The sequence below is a fragment of the Natrix helvetica genome (genome assembly GCF_964273705.1).
Source record: "Natrix helvetica genome assembly, chromosome: 2".
Classification (NCBI taxonomy): Eukaryota; Metazoa; Chordata; class Lepidosauria; order Squamata; family Natricidae; genus Natrix; species Natrix helvetica.
This window is the reverse complement of record NC_138552.1, coordinates 158475754-158493868: the sequence shown is the minus strand read 5'-3', so window position 1 is coordinate 158493868 and position 18115 is coordinate 158475754.

Genomic DNA, 18115 nt, shown 5'->3' with positions numbered 1-18115 from the left:
CTGTCCATACCCACCCTGGTCCCCAAGGTCAAACACAACCCTGATGCGGCCCTCAATGAAATCGAGCTCGACACCCCTGATCTAGCACTTCCATCCCAGTTCTCCCCTTCTATCACCAAGCCTCATGCCTACACTTGATGATGAAACAGCCTGCTCAACTATCTATCACAGTGGTTCTCAATCTGTGGGTCAGGACCCCTTTGGGGGTCGAATGACCCTTTCACAGGGGTCACCTAAGACCATCAGAAAACACATATTTTCGATGGTCTTAGGAACCGAGACACCAATTTTATGGTTGGGGGCCACCACAACATGAGGAACTATATTAAAGGGTCGTGGCATTGGAAAGGTTGAGAACCACTGATCTATCATCATTTCAAGCCCTTCTTTTTAAAATTTTCCTTCTATTTCAATAGAGGAAATAGAAGAAAAAACATAGCCCTAACTTGTGTAGGTTTCACTATAATTCTGATGAAAACCTGTACACTAAACGTTTACAATCCCTTAGTGTGAACCGTGTTTTCATGCTTACATTTTATTTTGGTAAGGTTTAGCTCCTTGGTTGAATAAAATGTGTCCCCCACCATAGCACTGGGACTTTCCTCAAATGCATCCCATTGGAGCACAATCACACTGAAACAATCACACTGAAACAACTAGGTTGTTTTATTTTTTGTATCCTGACATCTCATCTCATCACCAATGTATACCTGAGGGCAGCCTCAAATCATCCTTAGCTGCTCCAGAGTTAAAGGAGTATTTTCCTTCTTGCTGCAGCAAGTGCAATTAGCAATAGCGATAGACTTAGATACCGCTTTACAGTGCTTTACAGTGCTTTACAGTGCACTGTAGACTTAGATACCACTTTACAGCCCTCTCTAAGTGGTTTACAGAGTCAGCCTATTGCATCCAAGAATCTGGGTCCTCATTTTACCCACCTCGGATAGATGGAAGGCTGAGTCAGCCTTGAGCCTGGTGAGACGTGAATTGCCAAATTGCAGGCAGCTGGCAGTCAGCAGAAGTATCCTGCAGTACTGCACTCTAACCACTGTGCCACTGTGGCTCAGATATTTCTCCCTATGCAGTGGGCAATTCGGTCAGGTGATTCTCTGAAGACCTGATAAAAGAGAATGCCAACACTGATGATGTTACCAAGTTTGGTAATGAAAGGTCTGCAAGGGAACACCCAAGCTCAGAGAGCATCAAGGACTTCACAGTCTCTAAACTCCACAGCCCATCACCTATTGGGTTGTCTTCAGGGATGGGTTCCAGCTGCTGCTACTGCCGGTTCACTCAGAGACATGCCTTGTGCCTGCGCACACAGTGCAACTAAAATTGATCTGCACATGCGCAGAAGGCAAAAACAAGATGACAATGCCTACGGTGCTGCCGAGAGAACCAGTTTGAGGGTGTGGCAGGCCTGAGTCACTGCTGATTCCACCAAATTGGTAGGAACCCACCTCTGGATGTCTTTTTCTCTTTGGTTCCTATGCACTGTCCTCAGGACCAGTAGTTGGAGATCAAGAGAAGTCAAAACAGCTTCTGTCCCTCTATCCATCAGGTTTCCAATGTGATTTCCTGATTGCATAGGTTTGCCCACTCACTACAAGTCCATTCTTCCTTTTCTCTTCTCCTTGCCTTCAGAGATACATGTTCAGCATATGCCTTAAAGAGATAGTTTTCCCACACACTTTGGGGCTTCAGATTAGATTTCATGAAAATAACAATGCAGCTCCAGTCTTGAACTCTTTAAAGCAGACATATCTTTTCCCAACACAACATGGCAAGTGCATGATACTGCTACTTCCAAAAATTGCCAAGAGTGTCTATATTTGTGCTCCCACAAATTCAAAAGCCCTTTTCCCCTAAAACACTGCATAACCCTGCTATTTGGTATTTCCATTCTCTACACGAGTTCTACATTTTTAATTGTATTATTAATAATCAGTGCAATTAATTTTAAGCTAATCATTTTTTTTATCCATAACAGATTATTTTTCCTCGGATAAAACTGAAAATGACTAAATGATACCCCAGGGCTAAGTAGCAATCTATTAGTTAAAAAAAATGTAAGCTGTTATTTTCAGTTCTTGACTCTAATGCAGTAGATTAGAAGCAACGCCTAATGGATGACCCATGAGCAACTTTTAGAAGACATGTTGCTTGGCAAACTGACATCCTATTTAAGAATTCATAACTGTTTATAGTCCTTTCAGAAGACATTTATGGGAGCATTGAATATTTTGAAGTTGGTTGATTGGAATAAATTCAGGAGCCACAGAAGACTCTTCTGAACTGCAAAAGAAACAATACTTCTTCTGTAAACTGGGTCTCTGAAGCATTGGGTTAGAAAGACTATATTTGTTTGTTTGTTGTATCAAATTTATAGAACTGCCCAATTCAATTGACTCTGGGAAGCTTACAAAAAGAAACCCAATCAATTTAAAGTACCCCATAAGGTGACATATCCTGATAAAGCTAATACAAGCCACCAAAGAACAGGGCCTGCTAATACAAGACAACTAGAAATAATCATTCTTCATCTCAGTCTGGGGAAAGAGACACATCTTCTAGGCTTGCATAACAGATCAGAGCAATACAACTGCTGGGGGAATAGTATTCTAGAGGACAGCAACCATGATAAAGAATGCATGCTTCCTGGGACCCATTAGAACATAGAATAACAGAGTTGGAAGGGACTTTGGAGGTCACCTAGTCCAACCCCTTGCTCGAGTAGGAAACCCTGTACCATTTCAGAAAGATGGATTTCCTGTCCCTTTTTGAAAGCCTCCAGTGATGGAGCACCCACAACTTCTGAAGGCAAGCCATTACAGGACATTGTTTCAAGGTTGGGACCTGGAGGTTGTGTCCACTCTGCTGGATCTTGCAGGGTAAGCAGAAAAAAAAATAGGAGAATCATGATCCTTCAGGCAACTGAATCCTATGCCCTGGAGGGTTTTCTAAGTGATGAGCAGGATCTTGAATTGCAGCCAGTTTGGTCTAGTGGTCAAGGTGCTGGCTTAGGAACCAGGAGACCATGAGTTGTAGTCCCACATTAGACGTGAAAGCGGGCTGAGTGATTTTGGGCCAATCACTCTCTCTCAGTTCAATCTACCTCACAGGGTTGTTATTGTAGGGAAAATAGGAGGAGGAAGGAATATTATGCATGTTCACCATCTTATGTTATTTATAAAAAAATAATACAGGTGAGATAAAAATCTAATAAACTATGGTAGTGCAAGGGTTAGATTACAGTATTGCAGGCTGGCTCATTGCTCACTCCAAGAGTTTGATTCTGAGTGGCTCAAGATTGACTCAGTCTTCCATCCTTCCGAGGTGGGTAAAATGAGGACCAGAGGTGGGTTGCTCCCAGTTCGGCCTGGTTCAACTGAACCAGCAGTGACCGAGGCCAGCCACGCCCTTGAACCAGTTCCCTCGCCACCGCTGGGCCACCGCCATTTTGTTTTTTAGTGACTGTGCATGCGCAGTTCACTGTAAATTGTTCTGCACATACGCGAAGAACAATCTACATTGAACCTCACACGTGCGGGTTGCGAACCAGTAGTAAAACTGGCAGCAACCCACCCCTGATGAGGAACCAAATTTTTGGAGGCAATATGCTGACTCTGTAAACTTCTTAGAGAGGGCTGTAAAGCACTACGAAGGGGTACATAAGTCAAGTGCCATTGCTAATAAAGAAATAAATCCTGAAGCTTACTGGTAACCAGCAGAGGGCTCATAGGATCCTACGAATATATGCTCATAACTGCCCACACAGCCATTTTCATTCTAAACACTTTTCAAGGGCAGTCCATGTCAACTTATTACAATAGCCCAAACATGAAGTGACTGAGGCATGAATGAGTGTGAGAAAGGAATTCTAGTCCAGGTAAGACTACAAATGAAGCTAAAGGCCACCAGATAGGTATCAATTATGTCTGGGAAAGAACAATCTCATCCAAAAGTAAAGATGAAAAATCCCTGATACTGGAAGACCTGTAAACCCATAGACACTCTGCACTGTCAAGCTTGAATTTAAGTCTATACCTTCCCATCCAGATCTTCAATCAGAATAGAGCTGGAGGGGACCTTGGAGGTCTTCTAGTCCAACTTGTTGCTCAAGCAGGAGACCCTATACCAGGGGTCTGGCCTGTGGGATTCTTAAATGTGGCCCACAGGGTCAACCTAGAAGTAGCAGAGGACTGGCCCATGGTGCCTCTGCCAGCCAAAACAGGGTGTGTGGGCTTCTCCCACACCACATTTTGGCCAGCAGGGTGCTGCAGGAGGTCATTCAGCTGAAAATAGGGCATGGGGGCCCTCATATGCCCCTGTACCCTGTTTTGGCCAGTAGAGTGCTGCAGCAGGCATCCGTCCCATCTACACACACACATACACACACATACACACACCGACCTCCAGAGGAGAATTGCAATGCTGATCCAGCCCTCGAAGAAATCCAGTTTGGCACCCCTGCCCTATACCATTTCAGACAAGCAGCTCTCCAGCCTCTTCTTAAAAACGTCCAGTGATGAAGCGTCTACAACTTCTGAAGTCAAGCTGATCTTTACAGTTTCCAAAGACTGTGGTCTTCACAGTCTCCAGGCACTGAGACACTGATAAAATTGCTTTCAAGCTTCCCCTTATTAAAAATAATTGCCACTGCATTTCATTTTGTGTCTCTCCCATGTCAATAGGAAATGAAAAAGGAAAGGCAATTTTAAATGTAACTTGTAAATATAGATGCAACGTGTGTTTTTGATTCAGTGGGAAAATGTGACTGCAATAAATGGTACTCCTCAAATATTAAAGAACTGAACCAAGTTCAAGCAGGATTGTGGAAACCTCTTCCTTAACAAATGCAATTTGTTCTATTACATTCACATCCCACTTAGATTTGTAGCTTCACTACTTATTGAGGGATGAAGAACTCTCTGAAACTCTTTTCGCTGAAGGTCAGCAAGATTTGTTTGGCTGTTAAATCAACAGAGATGTAAAGTCGAAGAGAGTCATTTTAAATAATACAAGGCATCATCTCTTTCCTGTCATCAAAGAAAATGGATGCTCTTCAAAGTGTTATTATCTCTTCTAGAACAGGTAAAGTAACAACCTCTTTGGCATAATAATGAAAGCTTTAGATTTGGTGTCTATAGGATAAAAATAGATGTGTTTAAGCCAATGGATTTTTCACAGGCTTCACTATATTAAATGTGGGCTGGCTGAGTGAGGACCTAATTCCTAATGACCGGAAGGCAGGCTTTGAATCTATTATATCTATTTTTGAAAAAAAGCATGCGAAGTCGTGAATTGACTAAAAGACATTTAAGGCAAACCTGAGAGAAAACCTAGTGCACAGGTGTCAAACTCACCGCATCACATTGCCATCATATGACATTTCATGACATTTTCCCCATTTGTGGAGCTGGGGTGGGTGTGGCCTGCATGTGACACATCTGGCCCATGGGCCGCCAGTTTGACACCCCTGACCTAGTGTGTTTTGCCACACAAAAAACATCGTAGAGCTAATTAGACTACTCTTGCAGATGATGGGAGCCATATGAAAATCCAAAATTTTACTTTCAGCATTGAATCAAAGAATTCTCTTCCACATGGATTAAAAAAAATAGTTAGGCTTTAATTATAAGTGCATTTTAACAGCATTGGTCTGTATCTGAATAGGAAGACATCTCAGTTCAGGCAAATACAAGCCCCTTTTCAATCCCTAAACAGGTCAGGTGCACAAAAATTAAAGTAATAAATGACCACATATGTCGGTATAATCAGAGTTTTAAAAGACTCTGTAGGAAACAATTTCTCTTTTGGTGTGCAAAAATATAAAGTTTAACCATGCGAGGCATAAATATATAATGCACCAATGAGAAATGGACACACTGTGGTATGCGTCTTTATGAGTAATGGAACCACAATACAGAGAATTAGCAACACATGGACAGCAAAAAATAAAGGCACTTTATTTTAAAATTCCGGAATTGGGAGAACCGCAGTGCAGGCATGCCTCTTGCATTGTGACAACTTTCCTTGATTACAGCACTTTAATAGTAATAACGATCACACTTAGATTGATAAACTGCTCCATAGTGCTTTACAGTACTCTCTGAATAGTTTACGGTGTCAGCATTATTTGCATATTGCCCCAACAATCTAGGTCCTCATTTTACCAACCTCAGAAGGATGGAAAGTTGAGTCAACCTTGAGCCAGTTAGGATCGAACTGCTGGCAGTGGGCGGAGTTAGCTTGCAATGCTTCATTCTAACCACTGTGCCACCACAGCTCCTTGAAGTCAGTTCAAACAAAGGAGAGGAAATCATAAAACAGTGCCAGAGGGTGTCATTTTAATATAACGTTTATGCTTATGGCTAGGTACATACATGTGCATTTCCACCACCTAAAAAGAGTCATTCTCCTCTACAGACTCATGGGCACTGAGAAAACATTTCAAATAAATAAACTGGATTTACAATCACTATTGTGTACGTAGTTACTGGGGAGCTACTTTTTATGTACATAGTCAGAGGTGGGATTCAAATAATTTAACAACCAGTTCTCTGCCCTAATGACCAGCTGGATAGGCGTGGCTCAGTGATCATGTGACTGGATGGGCATGGCCAATTCAATGCCACTCACATCGATGGGCGCTTCGCCTTAGCTATTACAATGTAATAAGGGTTAACCAGAGAGGCAGTTTCTGTAAGTAGGGCAATAAAGATTAAGCTAGAAACAACACCAGAATGTTTCCTGCCTGCCTTCCTTACAGGATTGGCCATGTAAAGTGGAAAAAACAAAAGAGATTTCTTCCAACAACCGGTTCTCGGAATTGCTTATAGAAAGTTAACAACCGGTTCCCCCAAATAGGTGCAAACTTGCTGAATCCCACCACTGTACATAGCCTTCATATATGCATCCAGGTTGTCTCAGTGGAGGGAGAAAAGGGGAGGCCAAGGATGGAAGGGAAAGGATAAATTAATGGTGAGAACTGGCATCAGCAGAAGAGTTTTGAAGGCACCTGAACTATTACTCAGTAAGGATTAAAGTATGAAAAGAGAAGTGATGTGAGAAACCTACAGGACAAAGAGGTACGGGAACATTGCCTCTAAAAGCAATGAGTGACAGATAGGATCCTGACAACCAAATAAACATGCCTTCCAATAAACTGAACCCTTCTATGTCAGTTTAATTCCTTTCTTGGATATTCACCTATTCATTTTTAATGGGGCAAGCTTCATTTTTATTCATTTATTTTGAATTACTTTTCTATTTGTACAGTGTTCCAGAGTATGATTGAATTGGACCCGTTAGCTGAAGTTTTAATTCTGACCATGCAGAGGCCATACATGGGCCTTCTAACTGCCTCCAAGGTACAGGCACTTGAACAGGAAGAAAGAAAAGACATCTTTCAAGCTAAACAATTCAGCTGGGAGCTTTCTAGCTAGATCAGATTGGAGTCAAGTGCCAAGGGGATGACTTGAGCTGATTATTCCATTTATTTTTTTTGTTTTCCAATAGATTCATTTTATTTTATTTTGATATTCGTTATTAGACTAATCATTAAACAATAAGCTAAACTGAACACTTTTCCTAGTTGTACTCAATGTTTAATTCTAAGATGGGAGAGGAAGGGAGAACCCAGGAATGATATCAAGGGAATTACCCATGAAAGCCAGCTGGGTGATTTTGGGCCAGTCCTTGTCTCTCATCCCAACCCACCTCACAGAGTTGGAGAGTAATGATATGTTGTTCACCTTGAGTTGAATAATAAAGGCAGGATAAAAAGCTAATAAATAAATATGCTTAATTAGAACTATAGCCGTATTTTATAGGCTGCACCAGTGGTGGTATTCAGCCAGTTCTGACCAGTTCTGGAGAACTGGTAACAGAAATTTTGAGTAGTTCGGAGAACTGGCAAATAGGCTGGTGCTGCCCCCGATACCTCCTAGCCTCCCAGCTGATCTTCTTTTGTTGTCCTGAACAGGAGAATGGAGCTGGAAAGCAGGTTAGTGGGGTGGGGAAGGAATGGAGATTTTGCAGTAACCTTCCCCCAGGAGTGGGGAGGAAATGGGGATTTTGAGTATTCTTCCCCTGCCATGCCCACAAAGCCATGCTATGCCCACAAAGCCACACCCATGGAACCAGCAGTAAAAAAAATTGAATCCCACCTCTGGGTTGTACCTTAACACCTTGTATTTTACTGGTTGGAAATACTATGGCCTACTAAGAGACAAACATCCAAATTATAGTGTGCAAATTTCCTCAAATCGTAGCTCGGGAGCAATAGGGAGAGACCAAGCTCAGAGACAGAATCCCCACTTTGCATGCAGAAATCCACTAAAATAATAAGAACCAATGTGATAAAGCAATTGGGAGAGATGGGGTTGGATTGGGATTTCAAACTTAAAAAAATAACTTTCACTTCCTACTTATTCAGTTGCTAAATCATGTCTAAGACTTTGCAAACCCGAAGGAACATAGCACACCAGGGTCCCCTGTCCTTCACTGTCTCCCAGAGTTTCATATTCATTGCATTGGTGATATTATCTAATCACTTCATTCTCTGCCTTCTCCTTCTCCTTTTGCCTTCAATCTTTCCAAACATCAGGGCTTTTCCAATGAATCCTTTCTTCTCATTAGGTGGTCAAAGTATTTGAGTGTCTGACTGTGCTTCCAAATAAAGTGTTGATTTCCAATCAGTTGATTGACTGATTTGATCGCCTTGAAGTCCAAGGGATTGTCAGGAGTCTTCTCCAACACCACAATTCGAAAGCATCAATTATTCGGCACTCAGCCTTCATTGTAATCCAACTCTCACAGCCGTGTATATAAAGGCAATATATATATATATATATATATTATATTATATTATATATATATATATATATATATATATATATATATATATATATATATATATATATATATATATATATATATATATATATATATATATATATATATATATATAATCATCAACATGACTGTCAATGTTCAATGATGGATATGGCATAATAATAATAATAATAATAATAATAATAATAATAATAATAATAATAATATACATACATACATACATACATACATACATACATACATACATACATCACCCATGCATACATTACACTCACACACACATTTCAATTCAATTCAATTTTAACTCCTAGAAGGAAGGCAAATATTTTAAGAACTTCTTCCTATTTGCAGGCTACAAGCAGGTGGATTCAGGAAGATGAACTGAAACTGAACTCCTACAAGAGGAGGTTCTTGGTGATTCCAGGCCAGGAGCTGCACTTCAGGATCTAGGTGATCCATGTGAAATAAAGTACAAGTGTGGAATTTTAGAACTGCCACTACTGATCACCAACTATCTGAGAAAAGGAGAGAAACATTGGATTGTTGCGGTCGTTGCATCTGCGTAATGTAATTAGCAAAATACCTGCAGGACTGCGTGCCTACTCAGCCATTACCAGTGTGATCAACTGATCAACCAAGGAGAAACTGTTATTAAGAGACTTAGCAGCTGAAACCAGATGCCAATTCTATAAAATAGCTTCTCAGAAAAGATGGGGCTAGCCCCCTTCCTTTTATAGAAGCTATTAAAGATGAAGATAGTTTGGAAAATGTTTACTTGATGGTATTGTATCATCTTTAACTTCTCAATAACATTTCCCGAAAGCCAGTTAGCTGCTAATTCTGCTTCGGGATCATTTTTAAGATTAGGATCAGCTTTTTTTTTCTGTGAGTTGGTCAATCACTCACCTGGTTTAAACACTCTGTTTCCAATACTGCTCCTGTGTAATAACTTAGTCCAGATGCCCCAGCTTTGTAGTGGTCATTCAGTTTAGGCTGCCACCCCCACTGCTGGTTTGAAGGGTCTTTCTCTGTCCTCCCAAGAAACTGCCAGTTCCTCTAGGTCATCAGAGCTGTCCCTTCTTGTTCCCTGTCCCTCCAGGACAGGTTTTCAATCTGAAGACCTCCTGACAGTGGTTTGTCTGGCTGGATTTCTGAGAGGCTCAACAGAGCCTGCTTTTTTCCAGCTGGTCTCGCTGCGACGCTTCTGGCTTCTCCTCCAACAACTGCTTCCTATATATCATCTTTAACTTCTCTGACTGCCTTGAATTCTATTTTTATGGTTTGCATTATCGTTGACTGTTACTGTTGTTATTGCATTTGAGGAACTCTGTACTTCCTATGGGTGTTTTAAGCAGCTTGTGTCTTCTATGGAAGCTACCAAGAGATTACAAGGGAAGCAAAGTAGTTGCAGTTTTGCACATATGTGCAGACAGCAGTGTGCAACTGTCAGAGTAGCTATCTCAAGAATCAAGCTCCTGATAAGCCTATTATTGTTGTTGTTATTGTGATTATACCCAACTTGCAGCAAGGGGTGGTTTTATGTAAAAGCGTCACTAATATACCCTTTGTTCTATCCTTTCTCTCTAAATTGTCCTCGGAAGCGTGATTTCATACTGCTTAACTAATCAGCACAAAATCAGCTATGGAAAGCTGCTATTCACACCAGGAGCCAAGTTATTTTACCCCATACCGAGTACAGCTGAGGTCTTGGCCTCCTTATATTCTTGTCTGAATTCTATAAGTGCCTTTGGCTCCATCACAAAGCTGATTGCAAGGCCAATGCACACCCAAGCCTTTTGTTGAGGGTAATATATTGATTTTTTTTTCCAGAGATAGTTTGGAATGCTATCTATTTCTCATGTTTTCCTATTATCACTATCTGCCTCCTCAGGCCAAACTGTCCTCTGCTTTTCTTCTGCTGTTTTTACAGCCTTTGTGTACTTAGCACAAACCTGCAGTGAAACAACACCCAGGCAAGTGATTCTGCCAAACTACTGCCAGAACTTGATTGTCCTAAATACCCAAAGGACCTCCACATTGCAACCTTTAGGATGAAGTTTTGCAAGTCACTGAGAGGTACAAGGTAGCCGTCCCTCACGTTGGAAATTATTGGTGTGATTCTTGAAGCATTTGGGGAATATGATTGTGATCATTATATAGCCTGATTTCCTTTCATTATCTCAATTTACTTGCTTCACTCTAAGTTATGTTTCCAGGAAAGACATTACTTTCCTTTAAAAAAAAAAAACTCCGAACTAAGCTTTGACTATATTCTGCAGACTGTGAGGTTCAAGGGAATCCTAGAATTAGTTTGATCTTGCATGGGAACAAAACAAAATTGTACAAGGCAGTGATCTGTAATTGAGTATCTCATTGAAGATTAGCATTCAGAAGAATTAGAAGGAAGGGCACAAAGCTAGCAAACTAAAAGTGGTATTTTTCTTTCCTCTTATTCTGACTCAGGTATTTATTATACCCATATTACTTCAAAATCTATTAATTTTGCCCATCATTTGCTCCACCTTAAACAGAGGAGATATTCAGCTGGTTCTCTCCAGTTCAGGAGAACTGGTAGCGGTGGCTGCGGGAGGCTTCACCCACCCACCCAATGTAATGCGTGAGCATTGCGCATGCACAGAAGGCAATGCACATGCGCAGATGAGGCATGCACGAGTGAAGTGAGCGCACTCACATTTGCAAACTGATAAGGAAGGTAAGTGAATCCCATCTCTGACCTTAAGAGAATCACATTTGTGTAAGTGTAGCTGAGGCTGTAGAGAATGGGAGAGTGTGAGCTTAATCCTACTTTAGGCATGAAAGAAAGAACATAGGTGGACTTGGGCCAGTCATTCAGTCCTAGGAAGAAAGAGGCCAGTTCCAAAAATCTTGCTAAGAAAACTGCAGGGACTTATCCAGGAGGGAAGACTGACTGAAAGACATCATCCCTCCTAAAAAAAAAGTAAAATGTTCCACCTCTGCAGCTTAAGAAGTTTTCAGCTACTTTTTCCTCATAATACTTCACTTCCACCTTTTTCTCCACTGTTCTTTGTCAGTCCAATATTAAGGAAAACATAAATGCTAAACTGCGAATTTATTTTTTCCCCTATTTATTTACCACCAATCACTTTGATCTATTTTTTCCACTTTGTTCGTATTTATTGTGCTGTTTACCATGTGTCTCTCCTGTCTCTTCAGAAGAGCCTAATATTCCCATGTCATTTAAGTAAACAGGTACAGATGTGTATTTGCATATGCATGACTTTGAAAATATGCAGTAAGAGTGTGCATTAATGCCATTACAATAATACATACAACTTTTGACCACTTTGCAAGGAATTAGAGCTGTTGAAGGAAACAGAAGATTATTTTCAAGCAAAGAACTGCAACAGACAAAGTGAAATTTAATATTTCCTTGCATTTCCATGTTTCAGCAGTACTTTAGAGCAATTCTGATATGCCAAAAATTGTTGTTTATTTCCCTACCTTTCAGCTGATATTTTGCATTGCCACATCCCATGACATCTTTGAAGACTGACAAAACAATTATAAAAGATTCCTGACAATTAAAACTTCACTTGGAAATCTTTTCATTGAAACACAGCTTAGAGATACTTTACCTCTATTTAATAAACCTGAAATAATTCAGCATAGCTACCACCATTTTTTTAAATGAAAAAGCACCTTTGTTTCTCCTTTTTATTTCTTTTGGGGGAGTATAATTATTATGAAGTTGAATAAAACTCAGAAGGAGAATTTATTTATTTTTTATTTATTTATTTCTTAGATTTTTAGACCGCCCCTCTCCCAAAAAGGGACTCGGGGCGGTGTACAGTCAATACAATAAAACCAGTCATAAAATTAAATACATTTAAGCTACATTTAAGATACATTTGGAGGGGAGATAGGCTGTACTAAGAAATAAATAATTCTAATCCTAAAAACATCACAATTAAAACCCCAAACCCTAAAATAAAATAAATCCCTGGGAGGTAAAACTAAGAAAGTGCCAGGCCAGCTGATTGAAACAGGTGAGTCTTTAACTTTTGCCGGAAGGAACGGAGGTCGGTGGTAGTTCGAATGTCTGGGGGGAGGTCATTCCAGAGGGTTGGGCCCATCACAGAGAAGGATCTTCTCCTAGGTGTCGCCCGCTGGCATTGCCTAGCAGACGGCACCAGGAGTACCAGGAATACTATGAAAGAAATCTCAGTCTTTTAGAAAGTTAGATGTTGGGCCTCTGAATTATAGTGAAGTGAATTTGCTGGGAAGGTTGTTGTGGGGACAGGCGAATCAACTGACATCAAAGGCAGAAAAAGGACATTCAGGCAGGAGTCACAATGGATGGAAAGCAGAATGAAACAATGAAAAGAGCAATCCATCCACCTTTGCTAGATAAACACCAGTAATGTTTTGTCCTAGATCAGGGATGTTAAACTGATGGCTTGCAGGCTGGATGTGTCACATGCTGGCCACACCCATCCCCGTATTAGCAAAGGGGGAAATAGTCACGATACATCATGTGACAACAGCATGACAATGCAAGTTTGACACCCTAGTCCTAGATCCTAGGAATTCTCCACAAATGTTTGATTTTCTCAGTAGCAAAGTTCTGCTATTGACCATTTCAATATCTCTTCCCAAGAAATCCTGGCAAAATCATGTTCTATGATTAGAAATGTGTCTTAAAACTATAGTCACAGAACTACAATATATTGTCAATTTTGCCTGACTCATCCTCCCATTTTCCTTTTGCATTGACCTTGGGCTGCAACATTTCCATTGTTCTCTCTTGTCTGCCTACCTCTGAATCAATCTCTGCCTACCTCTGAATCATTAATGAGAAGTTGAGAGGCTTCAGCTTTGAATTTAGTCAGGCTTCCTGCTTTCCAAATTAGCACAATCTGACACCGCATTTAGAATAATCAGAACCGTAAGAAGGATGTCTGTTTGATCATATTTGATACTATTACCTTCAACAATTCCAGCAGTCCCACTTTACTGAAATAACATGTAGCATCAATGAGTAACTTCCCGATAGGAAGCGTTCACTCATTCACAGGAAAGCTAGATAATTTTTGAAGAGAAAATGACTTGGACAGCTAGGGAAAAAAATAGATTATCTACAATGGTCAGAATGCTCCTTCATCTTAAAGAACAGATTTATTTCAGCTATCTCTTAGGCAGTCTTTTTTTTTAAAAGTGCACTTTACTGACACACCATTAATATGATGCTAGACTTCGGGCTGCATGAAAACAGATAGGCAGTTAAGAAAAAAAGTAAAAAAGAGAGCAAAGATTTTATCAGCATTCTACATCTGTTCTTCTAGACATAGGGAAAGTCTCTTTGATTTCTCTGAGATGTATTTCTCAGTTAATGTACTTCATGCCACCGATTTCAAACTTGGGTTTTTATCAATTGTATCTAAGAGTTGCTTTGTTCAACTCCATGGCTAAGGTCAGGGGCATCCTTCAAAAAAGCAGGGTGCAACGCAGCTCTTTTCTAGACTTGATATTCATACTATCTGCTCTGGCATGATGAAGATAAAATAGCTACTTGATTAACCCCTCCTCCCCAACCCATCAATTCTTCCCAAGATTGCTGAAAGAAAACTGATTGACTACATGATGTTTCTTCTATATCTGCAAGATACAGCTTGACCAAATCACGACATCAGTGTGTTCAGACCATTTCAGTTATTAGATTTAGATTCCTGCAGTTCTTCTTGTAGCACACTTTATCCTGGTCTGTAATTAGGCCATGGAAGAAGGGTGGTTTGAAAAGCACCAATAAACCAGAGTTATTACTGTATTTCCTTTAATATAAGACATGGACAAGTAGTCCTCTATTTATAACACAATTGGGACAAGGATTTCCATTGCTGAGCAAGGCAGTTCTTAAACGAGTTGTGCCTGATTTTACAACCTTTTTTTATTGCCATAGTTGTTAAGCGAATAACTGCAATTCTTAAATAAATCATATGGTTGTTAAAAAAAATCCAGCTTTCCCAGGGACTTTATCAGAAACCAGCTGAGGAGGCTACAAATGGCAATCACATGACTCTGGGATGCTGCAACAGTTTTAAAAACAGGCCAATTGTCAAGAGCCGGAATTTTGACCCGTGGGGATGCTGTGATGGTCATAAGTGTGAGGATTGGTGGTAAGTCGTTTTTCAGTGTGGCTGTAACTTCAAGCAGCCAAATGGATAGTGGTTAAGTCAATGACTACCTATGTGGCAACTTCTCCCTCAACAAACACCTAAGGACTACCAAGTGGAAACTCTCTAGAGCAGGGGTGTCAAACTCAAGGCCTGGGAGGCAGATTTGACCCATGGGGTGCTTATATCTGGCCCATGGGACCACCCTAGAAACAGCAAAGGACTAGCCTGTGGTGCCTCTGCTAGCAAAAATGGAGTTTGAGAGCCTGTTTTTGCTGACAGAGCACTCAGGCCACAGGTGCCCACAACAGGAGTGACCTTGAGCCTATCCCCCCACCCCCCCAAGGTCTAACACAACCCTGATGCGGCGCTCAATGAAATGGTCTACAGGGTTTCTTGTTTCTTATTCACTATTGTTTCTTATTCACTATTAAATAACAGTCCCCAATTTGAAGGGTATCTGAAAATTTGATCCAAGATTTCTAGGGAAACACTCTGGAGTTCTGAGTGTGAACTTAAGATGAGAATGAGCATGGCCTGGGCTACTAACAGCCTAAGTTTGCTTAAACTTTTGGACATCCAATGGAATACATACTGCTGAAGAAATCAATCTATTATTTGATTCCAGGAGTGGAAAGCAAGCAACAGTGAATTTAGGGGGGAAACTATATCTGAAATACCCTTAATACATCTTCTCTGTGCTGAACCTGAATGGCTGATAAGCTATGTGTACATATTCGCCTGTGCACAAGTAGATCGGTACAAGATTTAAGAAATTTGTTAAGCCCGCTGGCAAAAGCCTTCAGTGGACTTTGCCATTTACATTTAAATTATGTAGAATATTATGGTCCACACACTAACAACTATATCCAACTTCCTCCTCACTTGAGGAGCCAGAGGAACAGTGTATCTCCCATAAAAATATATATGGTGAAATGTAATTTATAGCAATCAGCTCAGTCATTCTCGGGTTACAGGGACTGTGCTTGGTTTTGGAGTTCCTGGGCATTTGGTAGAAAATGGACAATAGGACTCATGGCTGCTGTCTGAGTAACCAGGGCCAGTAGTCTTGCCAAAGGTAAATGTAAAGGAAAACCAAGAGGCAGTAGAAGAAGTCAGAAGAGCTATTGAATTGCTTATATTCGGAAATCAGGACTCTGTTCTTTGCCTCAGAAACAACAAAACTCTCTAACAAAAGAAATAGAAGAATTGAAACAAAGAATCACTGAGCATCTGAGTGCCCCGTTTTCAGCCTGGATGGCTTCTTTCCTTCAGCACCCTGCTGGCCCCCCATGCCCCATTTTGGCCAGCAGGGTCTATCCCATCTTCCCCCACCTCCACCACCACCCAGCCGGCCTGTGGAAGAGAATTACAACGCTGATCCAGCCCTCAAAGAAATCTAGTTTGACACCCCTGGCCTAAATTGTGCATATTTCTCCAGACATCTCCCTGCTTTCTTCAGGGCCACTATTTTTTCTATGACATTTTTTTTTGTTAACTCATCTTCTGATTCCCTCAAATGCATCAGCAGGATTTTGTATTTGCATTCCTACCAATATTAAAAAATACATAATGTTCCAAGTAACATTCATTCAGCTAATCAGTTTGCTTTTCTTTTCTTTTCTTTTCTTTTGTGAGGTCATGCCTCATAATCCTGCTAACAGGTGCATGAGCTCACAAAGGAGAAGTAAATAAAACTTTTGGGTGGACTGAATGAAAGCTGTTCACCAGAGCTTTTATCTCTGGGTAGGCACCTTACTTACTCACTCAGGATTGGTTGGTTAGATTTGCATTTGTTCTTATATAGCTTAGGTTTCGTTTGCTTTACTTTACAGTATTTATTTATTTGTTTGTTTATTGATTGATTTACTTAATATCACACCTATTTATTTATTTATCATACTATTTATTAATTTATCATACTATTTCTTTACTTATGTATTTATCATATTTATTGTATTCGTTTATTTAGTTAGGATTAGTTTAGGTTAGCTTAGTTAGGGTTTAGTTTAGCTTCATCTTGGAGACTTTCAAGTATTATGCAGAGAAAACACACTTTAAGGTAAGAGATCTTCAGTTTTATTTATTTTTACTTGTCAATTTGCTTGTCTGATACTAAGATTTAGGATTGAAAGAGGTAACATGACAGATAGAATGACATAAGTAATGGGATCTGGAAGGAACTATATTAGCATTTGATAATGAAGTGAAATAGGGATCAAAGGAGTTTGTCAGGGGTTTCCTCTCCAAGCTTATTTCGATTTAATTTCTAAATATTTCGTTACCAGACTAGGTAACATCAGCAGCAGGATTGTCTTATCCTATTCTCCTTAGCTTATAAATGTCTTGTGTGCCAGTTTGGTCAATTGGTTGTTTAGTTGTTTGTTTGTTTGTTTGTTTGGAGCTATATTTAAATTCTGAGCAGCTGATTGGTTCTTTTGTTAATTGGTTGTTTGAATGGTCTGGTTTCTTATATATTCATATGCTGGATCTAGGTCAATATGTTTGTTAATTGAATAGCAGGCCTCAACAAATTCATGGTGGGTGCTAGCATGGCCAGTGATTTTTGTTCCTTCTCAATCAAACTGGTGTTGTTCATTCACATTCAGTTCAATTGAGAAGGAACAAAAATCACTGGCCATGCCAGCACCTTCCATGCATGTGAATTTGTTAGGGTTTAGTTTGTCTCCATCATGTATTATGTATTATGTAGAGAAAGCTCTCTTTGAGGTAAGAGATCTTCGGTTTTATTTATTTACTTGTCAACTTGCATGTCTGACTCTAGGATTTAGGATTCGAAGAGGTAACACCACAGATAACATGACATAGGTAATGGGATCTGGAAGGAACTATCTAAACATTTGATAATGAAGTAAAATGGGAATCAAAGGAATTTAGGAAGAAGCAAAAATTAGTTTAGAATATTTTTTTTGAACCTGAATAACTTTTGAACCTGAATATTTAAAAAATATTTCCACATCTTTTAGGCCCTTTCTTGGTGAGTTGTGCTAATATCTTCAATTTAAATCTACATGAAAGCTTTCCAGAAAGGCTTGGAAACGTTGCTCTGTAGCTTTGCTTGAGGTGCACAGAAAAGCACACAG